The 15,023-nt window shown below is 42.6% G+C and overlaps 1 protein-coding gene across 1 annotated transcript in view; it reads right to left on the bottom strand.

Moving 5' to 3' along the window:
* The window catches only part of LOC146684456 (plexin-A1-like), a 314,632-nt gene extending 300,032 nt beyond the window's left edge, over positions 1 to 14,600 (bottom strand). The window contains exon 1 of the mRNA XM_085444381.1: positions 14,420 to 14,600. The gene's annotated coding sequence lies outside the window, so the exon portion shown is untranslated. The remainder of the gene's footprint in view (positions 1 to 14,419) is intronic.
* Between the last annotated feature and the right edge of the window lie 423 nt (positions 14,601 to 15,023).

The raw sequence follows: 15,023 nt of genomic DNA, 5'->3' as shown, positions 1-15,023 counted from the left end.
CCACTATATTAAAAAAGACTGCTATTTCCATTAGCAGTAATATATATTTGGCAGAATGGCTCTCTTTGGGGACCTACCTGCCTCTCCGTATGCATATGTGGGAAGCATAAGTCAGGAAGATGAGGACACCTTCTTGCAGTATTATGAGCATAAATGGAAAGTTTGAGGCAGAAAGAAGAGCAGTGAGACCCCAAGAATCCCAGAACAAAACAGGCTGAACAGCACATCCCAGATTTGCCAGTAGGATGTGTGATATATTTAAGTGAACAATGCTGCATTAAAGTTAGCTACATGATGTCTTTTATGCTTTTTGAGCAACAGCAACCAAGATCAGGATGGGTTCATTTGCCAATTTCTGTACCTTTTGTTTTACCTTTTAAGCAATCCAACCATTAAATTTGGTGGAACAGCTGATAACAACATATCACTGTCCACTGCTTTTAGTTATATGGAAGTGAAAAAGACATTTAGAGGTCTATTAAAACTGTTTATTTGTTAAGATTTAGGATTTTTGAGATCCATGTTTTATGCTACACATCCTATAGGATTAGGGCACAAAGATAATCAAGAGATTTTGTCAGAAAATAGACTGGGTGTCCAAAGTCCAAATGGGCGATACACCAAGTCACGAAGCCATGAGTCAGAACTCACTCAACATTGCATAAATAACCAGAGGTATGAAATCTTGCCATGTGTTTGCACATGAATCCAACTGCCTAAAACGAGGACGCTTTCTTGTGAAACAATAAAAAAAGTACAATGAAAAAATGAGACATTACCTGCACTTGTACATAACACTGCAGAAGTCTTTTCACTCTCTATGTGTTTAACACCACTCGGCATTTAATCATTAATCAACCATTCGCAGCCAATGGCTGTCCTTCCCTGAGCCTGACTCTGCTGGAGGTTTCTTCCTATTAAAAGGGAGTTTTTCCTCCCCACTGTTGCCAATTGCTTGCCCATAGAGTGTCATCTCAGTATTATTGTAGAGTCTTTACCTCACAATATAAAGTGCCTCAAGGCAACTATTGTTGTGATTTGTTAGTATGTCTTAATTGCAGAACATCTGCACTGTTCTGCAAATAACACTGCAGAACAGTGCAGATGTTACTCGAGAACTTAAAGAATAGCGAGACTGCATACATGTTAATGTTTAGAAGGCATCAAATCAATGTCAACTGCTTTAGAGTGTCAGACGCTTGTATGTAATCAGTTTTGGACCAACTAGCCATCTTTAAGGGGAATCTGAATGTCTGCTCCAAATTTTATAGCAAAACCGCAAGTGACAACCTCACAGTGTTGCTAGAGGAAAACTTAGAGATCACTCAAGTTTTTATGAAAATTTATGCAGCAAGAATGAATGCCATTTGGTCCATTCATTTCTGTTTTTTTGCCCAGTGTGGATAAGTAATAGACAGGCAGGCTGACATAACCATCTCCAGAGCTGTGATGCTGGTGTGGCTACAAAAGTCAAGGCTACTCACACAAGACCAAAGGCCAAGACTACATGAAAGCAAGTCTCAGAAAGTTTGACAAGCATGTAGAGACAAGGCTGTAGGATTTGCAAAAAAAAAATTTTTTAAAGTGAAATCCAAACAAGACGTGTACGAGTCTGATGTGACTTTAGATTCCTATCTACCAGCAACCCCAAAATGAGCCTATAACACAATATAGCGCCTTGATTTCAAAACACTTGGCTCTCTGATGTGATGAACAATGAGTTTGGGCTTTTTGATACCAATATACCTTCACACAGTAAAATTCGATTGTAGCTGGCGGTAAGAGCAACTCTGATCTGCATAAACGGAAAAGTGGACAAAAGCACCTGCGGCTGTGTGATGAGAAACATGAAAAGGCTTGAAATAATAGCTAATACTTAAGAATTCTCTGGGCTTTTAGAAGGCAATGTGAGCCTCCTGAATGAAAAGAAAGACAGCGCCACGCAGACAGAGGATAAAGAGACAGAGGGGGTGAGAATAACACACGAAATAAGAGCGCACAATACTTCAGCTGTGGAGAAAGGAGAGAGGAATAGAGATAGGCACAAAAACAGAAAATAACAGACAACCCCATTAGGCAGAGGTTATTGAGTAAATTCATCTCGCTAGACAAAAGCTTCTCCTGTGGTTGTGTCACTGCTGCTTCCACCGAACTCAACACTTTCTCTCCAATTTCCGTCCATTTGCACCCCCCTGCATCTGTTAAAAGCTAAATTGCCCGTCTGCACCACCTTAAAATGGTTTCCCATGCATCACCACCCTATAAAAGCAGCATACTCAATGGCCGCGGAGACGCCAGTTTCAAACAGGAAAATTCAAGGTGCCTTAAATGGATTTCAAGATGTTTTTTGACCCACGCAGTATCACCTCCTATTTTTTTGTTTGTGGTTGAGAGGAGGCATTTACTATCAATACTGCACTGTTTCTGTGTCTTATAAACCATATCCGTCTTTGCGACAGAATTCCGGGTGATTTCTAGCTGCCAGGATTGCTTTTAAGGCAAATGGAAGAAAGAAAGCCGAGTTGGATTGGCAGAACCCAAAGAGGCTTAAACCGAGAGGGGAAAGTTCACTTCTCAAACCAAGGAAGAAGTTAATCTATCACAACTAAAGCCAAGGTGGTTACATTTTGGCGTGTTTAATGTACTTCTCCTTCCTCTCTGAGTTCAGCCCAGATAAATGCCCACTCGAGTTGACGGGCCCAGTAGTAAACCTGAGATCAATTGAATTTCATTGCACCACTTGGGCTCAGAGTCAATTAAACATTTCAAATTCAAAAGCAGTCAAACAACAAGATATATATGAGCCTATAGATGATACATAAAAGAAACAAGGACGTTTGCTGGGATGGCCTTGAGGAAAAATGCTGAACCTGGAAGTTACACTTTTCTCAAGATGAGAGACAGATGACGGCGCGCATTGCAAATGGTTCTCTGATCCTGTTTCTCATCACACACACACTCACACGACATTACAGCCACCCCTCCCTCACGCATTCAGGTTTCTGTTTGACCGAGCACTCAACAAAATGAGATGTGTGTGTCTGAGCGTGCACAAACAGCCATGTGTGTGATGATTCGGGGAGTGTCATTGCACTCGCTGACTCAGCATTTCTGCTGTCATTCCTGTCATTTCCTCACAGCAAAGCCAAGGGGGAGCTGCCAGGATCCCTCTCGATGACTATGTCTGTTTACCTTATGTTCTCCTCCAGCTGCTAAATTGGTTTTGTTGGCTGCGTAATAAACACTCAAACACTCTTTTTCAGTCTTTATTTATTCTTTTCTTTCTTCGTGACTTGTGATAAAAATGATGTTACCGTACACTGTTTTTGGAACCGTTTAGGATACAAATACAACTTAACACTTCAAATCATCTGGCAAAATCAATGCCATAAATTGCCAGGAAAAAGTGGCTGTCTGAAAATATTCCTCAAACTGTAGCTGCATCAGTGAGTAGTCACAATAACCGTGTTTTTCACACATAGACTATACTTGGACAGGCTGCCCAGGTATGTTGACAGTCTTCCAAGCGTATTTTGTTGTATTTTTTCAACTGTCTGACACAGCAACACAAATGAGTTACCGCTGGGCAATATCCTCCCTCTTATTTTGAAAGCTCGCTACATCCAATCCTTACCGTCAAGTGTTTCCCTATAGGAGTTCCTCGATCTACAATCTGACAGACCCCAATCCCTCCATCTTAAACAGCAGCTGGCGATGTTTGTCCCTCTTCTGCTTGGTTATTCACTGAGAGCTGTAAAGGCACTCCAGCTACAACCTGCAGCAGGTAGAGTGCCTGCTGCCAGTAGAGTGAGCTCACAAAGACAGGCTACAGAGCAGAAAAGGGACAACTGATGCAACCAAATCCAACTCCAATATGGTGGAGTTGAAGTCTGCTCATGGAATGAGGAAGTTACTGGAGAGGCCGGGCGATTATCCCTCCATCAGATTTAGTGACAAATTAGGTCTATATATGGAATTATTTTTGTTTGCTCTTCCATCTTCAAATACAGTGTAGTTGTGTGGGAAAAACTAATTAAGACTCATGCCACTACCCCACTTTTTTATGTGAACGTCATTATTTCTTCATGCTTGACAGGTTGTTTGAGGCTCGTCCAAATCAAATGCCACAAAAAGACCAACTCAGATGAAATATTACTGACTTCTAAACACCTCTGTACATTCACAGCTTCACCTCCTCATCAAATCCCATGTAGCACTACATCCAGCTGTAGGCTCGGACAAACGTACCATCACTCCCTGATTAGCTCGCATTCTTGTAGGAAGCGATCTTGTCCGAACGAGGCTTTTGAGAGTTGCTGCTGAACATATTCCGCACCCATTATACAGGGAGTGCAGAATTATTAGGCAAGTTGTATTTTTGAGGAATAATTTTATTATTGAACAACAACCATGTTCTCAATGAACCCAAAAAACTCATTAATATCAAAGCTGAATGTTCTTGGAAGTAGTTTTTAGTTTGTTTTTAGTTTTAGCTATTTTAGGGGGATATCTGTGTGTGCAGGTGACTATTACTGTGCATAATTATTAGGCAACTTAACAAAAAACAAATATATACCCATTTCAATTATTTATTTTTACCAGTGAAACCAATATAACATCTCCACATTCACAAATATACATTTCTGACATTCAAAAACAAAACAAAAACAAATCAGCAACCAATATAGCCACCTTTCTTTGCAAGGACACTCAAAAGCCTGCCATCCATGGATTCTGTCAGTGTTTTGATCTGTTCACCATCAACATTGCGTGCAGCAGCAACCACAGCCTCCCAGACACTGTTCAGAGAGGTGTACTGTTTTCCCTCCTTGTAAATCTCACATTTGATGATGGACCACCAGTTGTCAATGGGGTTCAGATCAGGTGAACAAGGAGGCCATGTCATTAGTTTTTCTTCTTTTATACCCTTTCTTGCCAGCCACGCTGTGGAGTACTTGGACGCGTGTGATGGAGCATTGTCCTGCATGAAAATCATGTTTTTCTTGAAGGATGCAGACTTCTTCCTGTACCACTGCTTGAAGAAGGTGTCTTCCAGAAACTGGCAGTAGGACTGGGAGTTGAGCTTGACTCCATCCTCAACCCGAAAAGTCCCCACAAGCTCATCTTTGATGATACCAGCCCAAACCAGTACTCCACCTCCACATTGCTGGCGTCTGAGTCGGACTGGAGCTCTCTGCCCTTTACCAATCCAGCCACGGGCCCATCCATCTGGCCCATCAAGACTCACTCTTATTTCATCAGTCCATAAAACCTTAGAAAAACCAGTCTTGAGATATTTCTTGGCCCAGTCTTGACGTTTCAGCTTGTGTCTTGTTCAGTGGTGGTCGTCTTTCAGCCTTTCTTACCTTGGCCATGTCTCTGAGTATTGCACACCTTGTGCTTTTGGGCACTCCAGTGATGTTGCAGCTCTGAAATATGGCCAAACTGGTGGCAAGTGGCATCTTGGCTAGAGATGGCACGATACCACTTTTTTATGTCCGATACCGATACCGATATCATAAATTTGGATATCTGCCGATACCGATATGAATCCGATATAGTGTTTTTTAATCAACAAAACTGTTTTTTAAATATCTTGCTGCATTTTGTATAAGTTCATACTCAAGTTTAAAACAACAACTACACTAAAGCTATTCTGTTATACCTGTATGCAAAAAAAATGTTTCATAGTTCAGCAATACTGATCAATCTAATAAACTTAGACCTACACCATCCTCCCTATTCTGGTATTTTAAAGAGTACTTAGCGTAAATATTAAGCAACCTAACTAATAGGGTTCCAACTCCCAGCAACAACAAAAATAAATAAATAAAAAATAGGGAACTACCCCTCACGCTCCACCTCATGATGCTTAATCGACGTAATCAACCTTAATTTGATGCAGTGTGAAAAAAATGCACAGAAATCAATTATTTTTCAAGAAATATTAAATAGATTCAACATCTTTCTTCAACAGAATTGCAGACTGCACAGATGGTACCTTCCCAAAGGAAAAAGTACTATAGCTTACTAGGGTATATATATTAGACTTAATAGTTACTATATACAGTAATTGACTTCTATTCATTTTGCATCAAATTAAAACTTTGGGTGTCAGATAATTATTTATTAAAAGCTTGACATTTTAAATGAGAATAAGAAAGAAAAGTATGTCTTTGTGCCCCCTTTTCCCTGTTCATGCCCTACCGGCCCCCCTGGCTAAACTTTGCTAGATCCGCCCCTGCACAGTTACCAGCGTCAGCTACGTAGAAAAAGATCCTGGTGTAGAAAGTAATATTAAATACATTCTAACAACAGCTGATCAAGCTTAAACGTGCTTCTGTTGTTCAGCCGCTGGTTTCCTCTTTCTGGTGCAAAGTGGGCCAAAAGCAAACTAGAGACACGGACTCGCGACAGAAAAGCTGATCAGCTGATCGTTAAGCAGTTTCATGATTGAAGTAGCAGCAAGAAGAGGCAGTCGCTCCATATATCGTTTGTTAAGCTTAACGCAGGAATGCTTTACAAACATTCAGAGATGGACTTACACACTTGCTTTACTTCTCTCGGGGATAACTTTGTCGGAGATGAAATGCCGGGTTGCTAGCGAAGCTCCAAATGTTATCCAGAGCACCGACAGGTCCCGCATGCCACAGCCGCTCTATCACGTGATGCATACTGCTCCAACGTGCTAACGTTCTGAGGTGAGTTACGGCGTATTGCAAGTTTTGTGAGGTGCTTTCGTGATATTTAATGGATCGGATTACATTTTTTATTTTTCTCCAATATCCGATCCAGTAATTTAGGTCAGTATCGGACCGATACGTAATATCAGATCGGTCCATCTCTAATCTTGGCAGCTGCACGCTTGACTTTTCTCAGTTCATGGGCAGTTATTTTGCGCCTTGGTTTTTCCACACGCTTCTTGCGACCCTGTTGACTATTTTGAATGAAACGCTTGATTGTTCGACGATCACGCTTCAGAAGCTTTGCAATCTTGAGACTGCTGCATCCCTCTGCAAGATATCTCACTATTTTTGACTTTTCTGAGCCTGTCAAGTCCTTCTTTTGACCCATTTTGCCAAAGGAAAGGAAGTTGCCTAATAATTATGCACACCTGATATAGGGTGTTGATGTCATTAGACCACACCCCTTCTCATTACAGAGATGCACATCACCTAATATGCTTAATTGGTAGTAGGCTTTCGAGCCTATACAGCTTGGAGTAAGACAACATGCATGAAGAGGATGATGTGGACAAAATACTCATTTGCCTAATAATTCTGCACTCCCTGTAGTCTGTTTGTTGGTTAAGTAGAGAAATTTCTAAATGTTGTGTTCTAACTTAAAATCTTCTGAAGCTGCACTCGAGTAAAGAAGCATGAGGCCATCACAAGAAAGTGATCAGCAGACGGATACTGACTTACGACAATAAGTCTTGTGATCCAAATCACCAGAGACGGAAAAACGTGATTTCTCAAATGAGTCACCCATGTCACTCTGGACCTGTTCCAACCTTTGGGCTGCATGCTCCCAATCCTGGAAGAGTGTAACTCCGTATGATGTCACACTTGAATCTTAAAAGCTTAGATACAGATGGAAGCCTAATATCATTTCCATGTACATGTTTATTTACTCTGGAAGAAGCCGTAAAACTTTGTGAAAGGAGTCCAATATGAGTTGATCAGTCAGTGAAACTCACTTCTGTCCAGTAACAGTGATACTTGAGTGAGTTATTGTATCCTGAACTGTTCTGTTGGTAAGCGCTGCTGTTAGCCTCTGTTAGCTAGCGTTAATGAAACTTTCTTTGAAATGTGGAGTGGCTCTAACGTCGTTGAACTCAGACACTTAGCGAATAAACTCTCACAAAATGTGAGAATTTTATCAAACTGTTCGTCACAGGGAAAGTATTACTTTTTAACTCAAAGCTAACATTAGCTAGCATAATGTTAGCTTCTAACCAGCTTCGTTGCTTAGAGGGCTTCATGTCTAATCTGCTGACATTAAGTAATTGCAACAATATGGATAATAAATAACATGCTTGGGGAAATGTTTGTGTGTTAAAGCCTTGAGTGGATGTATTCATTTGTTTTGGAGGTGAAATTACACACTAGCCTGTGTATATTTATGAGTTCAATATACTTTTTTACTTCAATTCAATTTAGTTGACGTTATATAACGCCAACTGACAACATATATGATATTTGAAGACCCTACAATATTACAGAAAAACCCTCAACAACTTTCTTCTAATATATAAACTCAAAAAAAGACGGACTGTACCATTCAGTTTTATTTGGGCAATAAAATTCCTGATCATGAACAAAAATTGATTAAACCTTGAATCTTGAAATCAAATGAAATTTCATATCAGACACAAAATAAGGTGTTGCACTTGATAGATTGCGGTCCATAAGCCTGAAGGCCTTCTAACCCACTGCCACTAGAGGCTGTTTAGCTTGGAACAGCACTTAAATGTGGCAGACCCTTCACAGTTAAAGTGCAAAGGGGCCACACTGGAATTGGCCCCTCGTTGCTGTGTCTTCTCTCAGCTCTTTCTTTGTGACGTTTCCCTTCTCTCCTGATGCCTTTGAATTCCTAATCACTTCAAGGAAAACCTGAATTAGGGCTGCATGATTTCAACCTCAGTGACTTCCTATCCATCCCCTCCTCCTCCTCCTTCTTAGAGTCTCAGAATTTGAGACACGCTGTCAGGAATGCAGTCACTCTGTCTTTGCCTCACTGCCCTCCGGTTTCTTATTCAATTTTTTTCTCACTTTCTTTAAAACTCATCTGCGTTTTTTTTTCTCCAAGACTCTACTCTGCTGATGCTCTGTTGTTCCCCCCTCTGCAATTACTCTTCTTCTTTCCCTGATATATATATATATATATATATATATATATATATATATATATGCACACACACACACGTGTGTGTGTGTGTGTGTGTGTATATATTTTTTTTTAAGGGGGGCAGAAGAGAGTGTGCCACCAGCTATGATTCAGTGTGTTTTGAGAGTTCGCTCCATTAGATTACATACCGAGTTGAAAAGCTGCCAGACATACTTGTTCATCTTCAGACAGCATGATATATGAAGGAACAAAAACAACTTGCCTAATTTGAAAGATTCTTCGGGGCCTTGTGGCTACTTCCTCATTTCCCGGTGCTCTGCTTGAAACCCACTTTATTGTTTTCAATTTCCTCTCTGCAACTGTGAAGTGCTTTACCTGAAAATTGTCTGAAAGCAAGACAGAGAGAAGTGTAACACCCGCCGTTACCTTTGCATCCGACCTCCTCACCTCAACAACATTCTAATTTCTCCGGCCTCTTATACCCGCTTACTCCCCCCTCCCCACACCCCTTCACCGAGCACTAGCCGAGCACACTGTAAATTACCGTTTTCACCTATCCGCTCACCTCTGCACACATCAGCGAGCCCCCCTAAAGCCCATCCTTGTGAGCTTTTTTTTCTCTCCTTTTTCAACAAACACTTTCATGGTGCCACTATAGCAACTTAAAAAACGAAATCGGTCCCTGCCCGCTGTTACTGATTCTCTCTGATGTCACCTACGTTCTCTTCTCTCTCCAAAGGACGCGATAAAGCTCAAGAGCAAAATTTAAACTGCTTCATAAACACCGAGCAAGAGCTCCATGTAGAGAAAGGTGTTGTATCTGTTTTTTGGATATTTATTTTATGTCACGCTGTGTGGATTGTGAGTTTCGACTTTCATATAGTACAGTTTCCTCCCACTCTGGCAAAGAAAAGGAGTACTTTATCACTAAAGCTCACCTATTGCTGGCGGGGGGGAAGGGGGGGTTGATTTCAGCTGAATAAGACAAACCTATCACTCGGAAACCCCTTCCATCTAGTCTCTCTCTTCTTTTTTTAATCACAGTGGAACCTTTTATAGCGCATCAAGTCCTCATACTGATGTCTGTTAAAATTAAATATTCAAGGTGCAATGCCCAAAAAGTCACAGATTTGTAGCCGCCTTATCCTTCCTTCTGTCATCCTTTTTTTCCTCTGCTCCTTTTTATCATTTCCCTGCTGTACCTTCCTCCCACACGTCCCCATAGCCCAGGGAAAGTCTAACCAGGATTACAGATAACAGAAGACAGATCTGCATCTGAAAGCCATGTACGGAAAAAGCAAGAATGAAGCACTCCAACTTTGACCTTGGCCCAGCACTAAATATATACAAGGAGAGAAAGGAGGGTTAAGGGAGGATATTCAAGTGTGCGTGTGTGTGTATTTCCCAGACACACTTTTCCGAGTATGGGAAACATGGGGATATGCTGATTGGATTGATGCTGCATAAGAACAGGAAGTTCAGGGATTTTGTTTGGCTGCACATGGAGATAGGGGTCGTGCACACGCTCACAAAGACACACACACACACACAGAGAGAGAGAGAGAGAGATTATTTTGCTGCCTCAACTGTTCAGACAGCACGGAACATAAGGCAGAAATTGGCCATTTGGGACAACAAATACAAGCTGCGTGGTCTGGAGCAGCAGCAGCACAAGAAATTGGGATGCTGAAATTCTTTTAATTGCTGACAAAACAGCGGCAGAATTATCCTCGCGCTCACCCGGATAGGAAATACCCCCCCCCCCCCCCCCCACGTCCACCCGCCCACCCACCCACTTGCCGCTCGTCTCGCTTGAAAATTCCAAACGCCGATGCTAACGATAATCAAAAAGCTCCTTTGCAAGTCTTATTTTCAACTGGGGAAGCGAGCGCTTCCAATTACGCAGCGTGCGAAAATGGCTCCCACCTCCGTCTCGCGGTTACCTGTCGCATCTGCACGGCGTCGGAGCGTCTCTTCCCCCTTACAAGAGGAACTACTTCAATCTGCCTGCCCCGTTTGATCTGCCATGGCCTTTCAGCGCAGAGGCTGCATCAAAAAGATGCGGGGAACTTAAAAGCCCCATCGCTTCTCTCCATCTCTCTCTCTTTTGCTCCAATCGTTTCTTCTTGCATCCTTCCCAGGTCTGATTTTTTTGTTGTTGTTGTTCAGCCTAAAATTGGGTGCTGTAAACACTTTGTCAGTGGCTGATCGTTAAAAAAAGGAAAAATACATTCTTAAATTCTTACTAAATGCTTCATATTAATGAGCACTAATCATAAAGCTGTGGCTAAACATAAACGATGAAAGCTCCTTTTTTTAATGTTCCTCTCATTCTTAGATCATTCAATCCTCTTTCTTTGAAACAGTGACTGACAGATGGGCAACCACGACCCGTTCTTCGCACAGCCACGCTGCTCTGATCTGATCGAGAGGTTTTCAGTGGAACCACTGAACTCCACCACTCTGAAGGTGTCCTACACTTGGTTATCTGGGCTCACATATAACAAAACAGTAAAGTTATTATTTTAAATCAAATCAAATCACTTTTGATTTGATTTGATTTTAAAAACAGATCTCCTTATTGGAACGACTGACAGCTAAGTATAGGCAGCAAGCGGAGGGAAAATCCCATCGTCGGCTGACTGTTTTTGGTTGTAATCAAGTATGTGACCTGGTGGGAATGTTGCTCTGATAAACCGTATTTGGCGCTCTAGTCTGTCACTGAGTTATCCGAGCCACATGCATAAGCTAAACTAGGGAGACAAACTGCCTTTCAAGCAGTGGAAGGAAAAAAATGTGTTGTTTGTTGCATTCAGACTGGTATTCTGACACACAATATCACTTTTCTTGGCAGTCTAGTCATCAGCAGCTCAACAGGAGAGAGCGCGCAGCTCTAACACCGCTGGGTCGGCAATTCGGCTCCCACCGGAGCTGCACATACAGTATTTAAATGGAGATCTCTAAAGGCGACAGGAATAAAATAAAAAAACAAACCGTCGGCTAAATGTCATTTTCATTGCATCATACGGACACGTTACCATAGCCCACCCTTCCTGTGAGTGTTTCTCACACCGACTGAGTTCAGACTGCTTTATCAGTCTGCTTTATTGCAGCTCTGCTCGCCCCCCTCTCCTCCTGGCCTTATTTGTTAAAAGCACTCGAGGTACGGACCGCAGGGTGCACTGTCGATTGTCTGCGGCTCTCATCTCAGCCGGGATCTGAGGGTTGAGAGTAAAGACAGGGCTCCAGCAGCCCTTCTGCCACACCACCACTACCTGACCCTCCTACACACACAGATTCCCTGCGGTGGCTGCTGCTTTCACCCAAACAAAACCATCTCCGAACTACAGGCAGGCGTCTAAGATGCTTATAGTGATTCAATGTCAAGGAAGCGCCAAAAAAAGCAGAGGCTTACATAATTAAGTCGCATCCACCAACCCAAAATGAGGCTGCTCATCGAAATACCCCTTATTAAAAAGTACTATGCGGTAATTACTTAATTACTTTGATTAATTTCAGTTAATTAACCTCAAAGGGATACTGCAATTTCAAAAATGAGTCCAAAGCTTTAGTATATTACAGTTTTAGGGTTAAATAAAAGAGGTTAAAATGCCAGAAAAGTACCTGCTTACAGGCACGTGTGACACAACACCCACAAAGAAAGTGTTAATTAAATGTCGCCCTAACTTTTGACAAGTTTTTTTTTAATCCAACAGAGTATGGAGTTGTTTTTAAAAAGCCACATGAGAAATCCTAGAAGTCCAATTCGATGCGACTACAACACTGCTTACCCACAGAACGTCTATTGTAGGTAGAACAGGATGCATAATGAGCAGGGGGAGAGAATATCATACCCTCTATGAACAATTTAATAATAAAAGACTCCAAGAATAAACTAGGTAATTAGGTTGCAAGCACCTCAAAGCACATCCAGCACCGCTGTCGCCGGAGTCTGATTGTGACTCATTTTGGCCTAAAAAACTTTGAAAAAAAAAAAGCACAAGAACAACAAAAACCCCACTGCGTTTCTCTGGGTGCAACCAGGAACTAATATTTTCCCCAGTCACTTAGTCACATTGGATGTCACGCCTCGGCCCCGGAGTGGAAGTGATGCTCAGGGTTTCCTGCTTTATCGACGGGTCCCAGCACAGGCGCAACATGACACACAGACACACACTTAAGAAAGGGGGTCTCTCTCTCTTTCTATTTCCCTTCATCTCACGCTCATGCTCACAAGTTTACCCTTGAGAGAGAAAAGTAGAGATAGAGGGAGGGAGATGAGGATGGAATATGCAGAGAAGGCTCACATCTCTCTCTCTCTCTCACACACACACACACACACACACACACACACACACACACACACACACACACTAAAGAGATATATCCCCCCCCCCCCCCTCCGTTTTCTGTGTGCTTGGCAGGCAAACTGGTGGCTTGATGCCCGTAAGTCTCTCAAAATCAGCCTGTCTGCCTCACCTACGCATTTCAAGTCAAAAATTCATAAGGTGACACAAAACTGTCAGAGCAGGTTTGACGTGCCTCCAAAAATGATGACGCTATGGGCGTGCGTGTGTGCCCGCCTGGATATATATTTTTATATGTGGGAGGGTATGGGACAAACACACAGGAACACAAAATCTGCAAGTCCACTCATATCTCACAAACACACACACAGCCGTGGAAGCAAACAACACCCACGAGCTCTCGGATTCATAGGTCAAACATTTACATTTTGCGTCTAGGCGCATACACAACAACCAAACATATGAGACCTTGCATGCATGCAAGCGTGCACGCGCACTCTCCGCGTGTTTCCAAGTTGATTTCGTGTCTTGAGCGACATCACAAGTTTTCAGCAAACAATCGTCATGATAAATCACAACAGGCCACAAAATAAAAAAAAATATCTTTAAAAAGTCCGGTATAATTTTCTGGTGAGCCGGTTGTGCTCAGCAGAGGTTTCGGTGACTGATCGCTCTTCTAAACGGCACCACTATTACATTGCGACAGCGTTCCTGTCAGACTCCTGCCGTCCTCACTACGCACCACAGCAACATTAAAAGCTGTGACATGCTGGACATAAAACACCGCCGCGCATCTTTGCACTATAACTGCCTCATTCATGCTGCCACTTTGCATCCAAGAAAGAAAAAAAAATCCGCAGCAGCTCCTCGCCAGTGAAGTAATGCAATCTTTCACCTTCAACAAATTGAGCAATTCCTCCAAAAGCAGGAAAAAGAAAAGACCTTCAGATAGTCCATGTGCAACCTCAGCGTGCGTTTGGCTGCTTCCCCTCCAAAGCGCAAAAATGACAGAAACACAAACCCCGATCACCCCCCGCAGCACTGAGTGGTCCATGTGTGCTCTGGTTAGAGTGTAAGTTGGGAGAGAGGCATCGGCAAGAGGGGTACGAAGGGCGACAAGGAGAGGAAGGGTCGGAGAGGGAGAAGAAATGTCACCAACATTTCGGATGTAGGAGAAGACAAAAAAGAGAGAGAGAGGGAGAAAAGGTTCCGAGACGAGTTGAGAGATGACAATCAACCACGAAAAGTTTGGCTGTACTTACTGATCAAACCGTCCTCTGCATTCGTGCTGCATGGCATTTCTTTTTCTTTCTTTTTTAAAAAAAAATGTAAATATAGATTTAGGATGTTGCAGCAGAAGATGTTTCCATTCCCGCCGGGACTGGTCACACAGCAACAGCAGCAGCAGCTGCAGCAACGGTTCCAAAAGCTCAGCTCTGCAGTTCCGTGCGCACACGAGAGCAGCGCTCAACATGAATGAGAGGAGAGCTGCAGTCAGACTCCGGCATCCCAAAGAGGAGAGAGAGAGACCGAGAGAGGGAGAGGGAGGGAGAGAGTCAGTGACAGGAGTGCGTCACCTGGCGGCGCAAATGCGTTACAGCGGGTGTCCAGGCGCACTACTCCATGGTGTGTGTAGGTGGCAGCATTGGACCCTTGTGTTCTTAATCTCATTTTGCACTGGCTGAACAGCAGTAATCAAAGGATATACTTTTTAAAAATATATATATATATTTTGAGGGACCCTCACGCACACTTTGATTGATTGCTCTGCTCATCTTGGCCTCATGCAGAGCAGCACTGCTCTGTTTTTATATCTCACTGCCCCATGTGATGTATACATGCGTGTGCACCCTTGTGTGGGAGATT

Source organism: Copadichromis virginalis, linkage group LG20, assembly GCF_057382275.1.
Source record: "Copadichromis virginalis isolate Kocher_CV1m ecotype Utaka linkage group LG20, C_Virginalis_male_GT1.1, whole genome shotgun sequence".
Lineage (NCBI taxonomy): Eukaryota > Metazoa > Chordata > Actinopteri > Cichliformes > Cichlidae > Copadichromis > Copadichromis virginalis.
The sequence above is the reverse complement of the archived record's forward strand: the minus strand, read 5'-3'. Positions and strand labels throughout refer to the sequence as shown.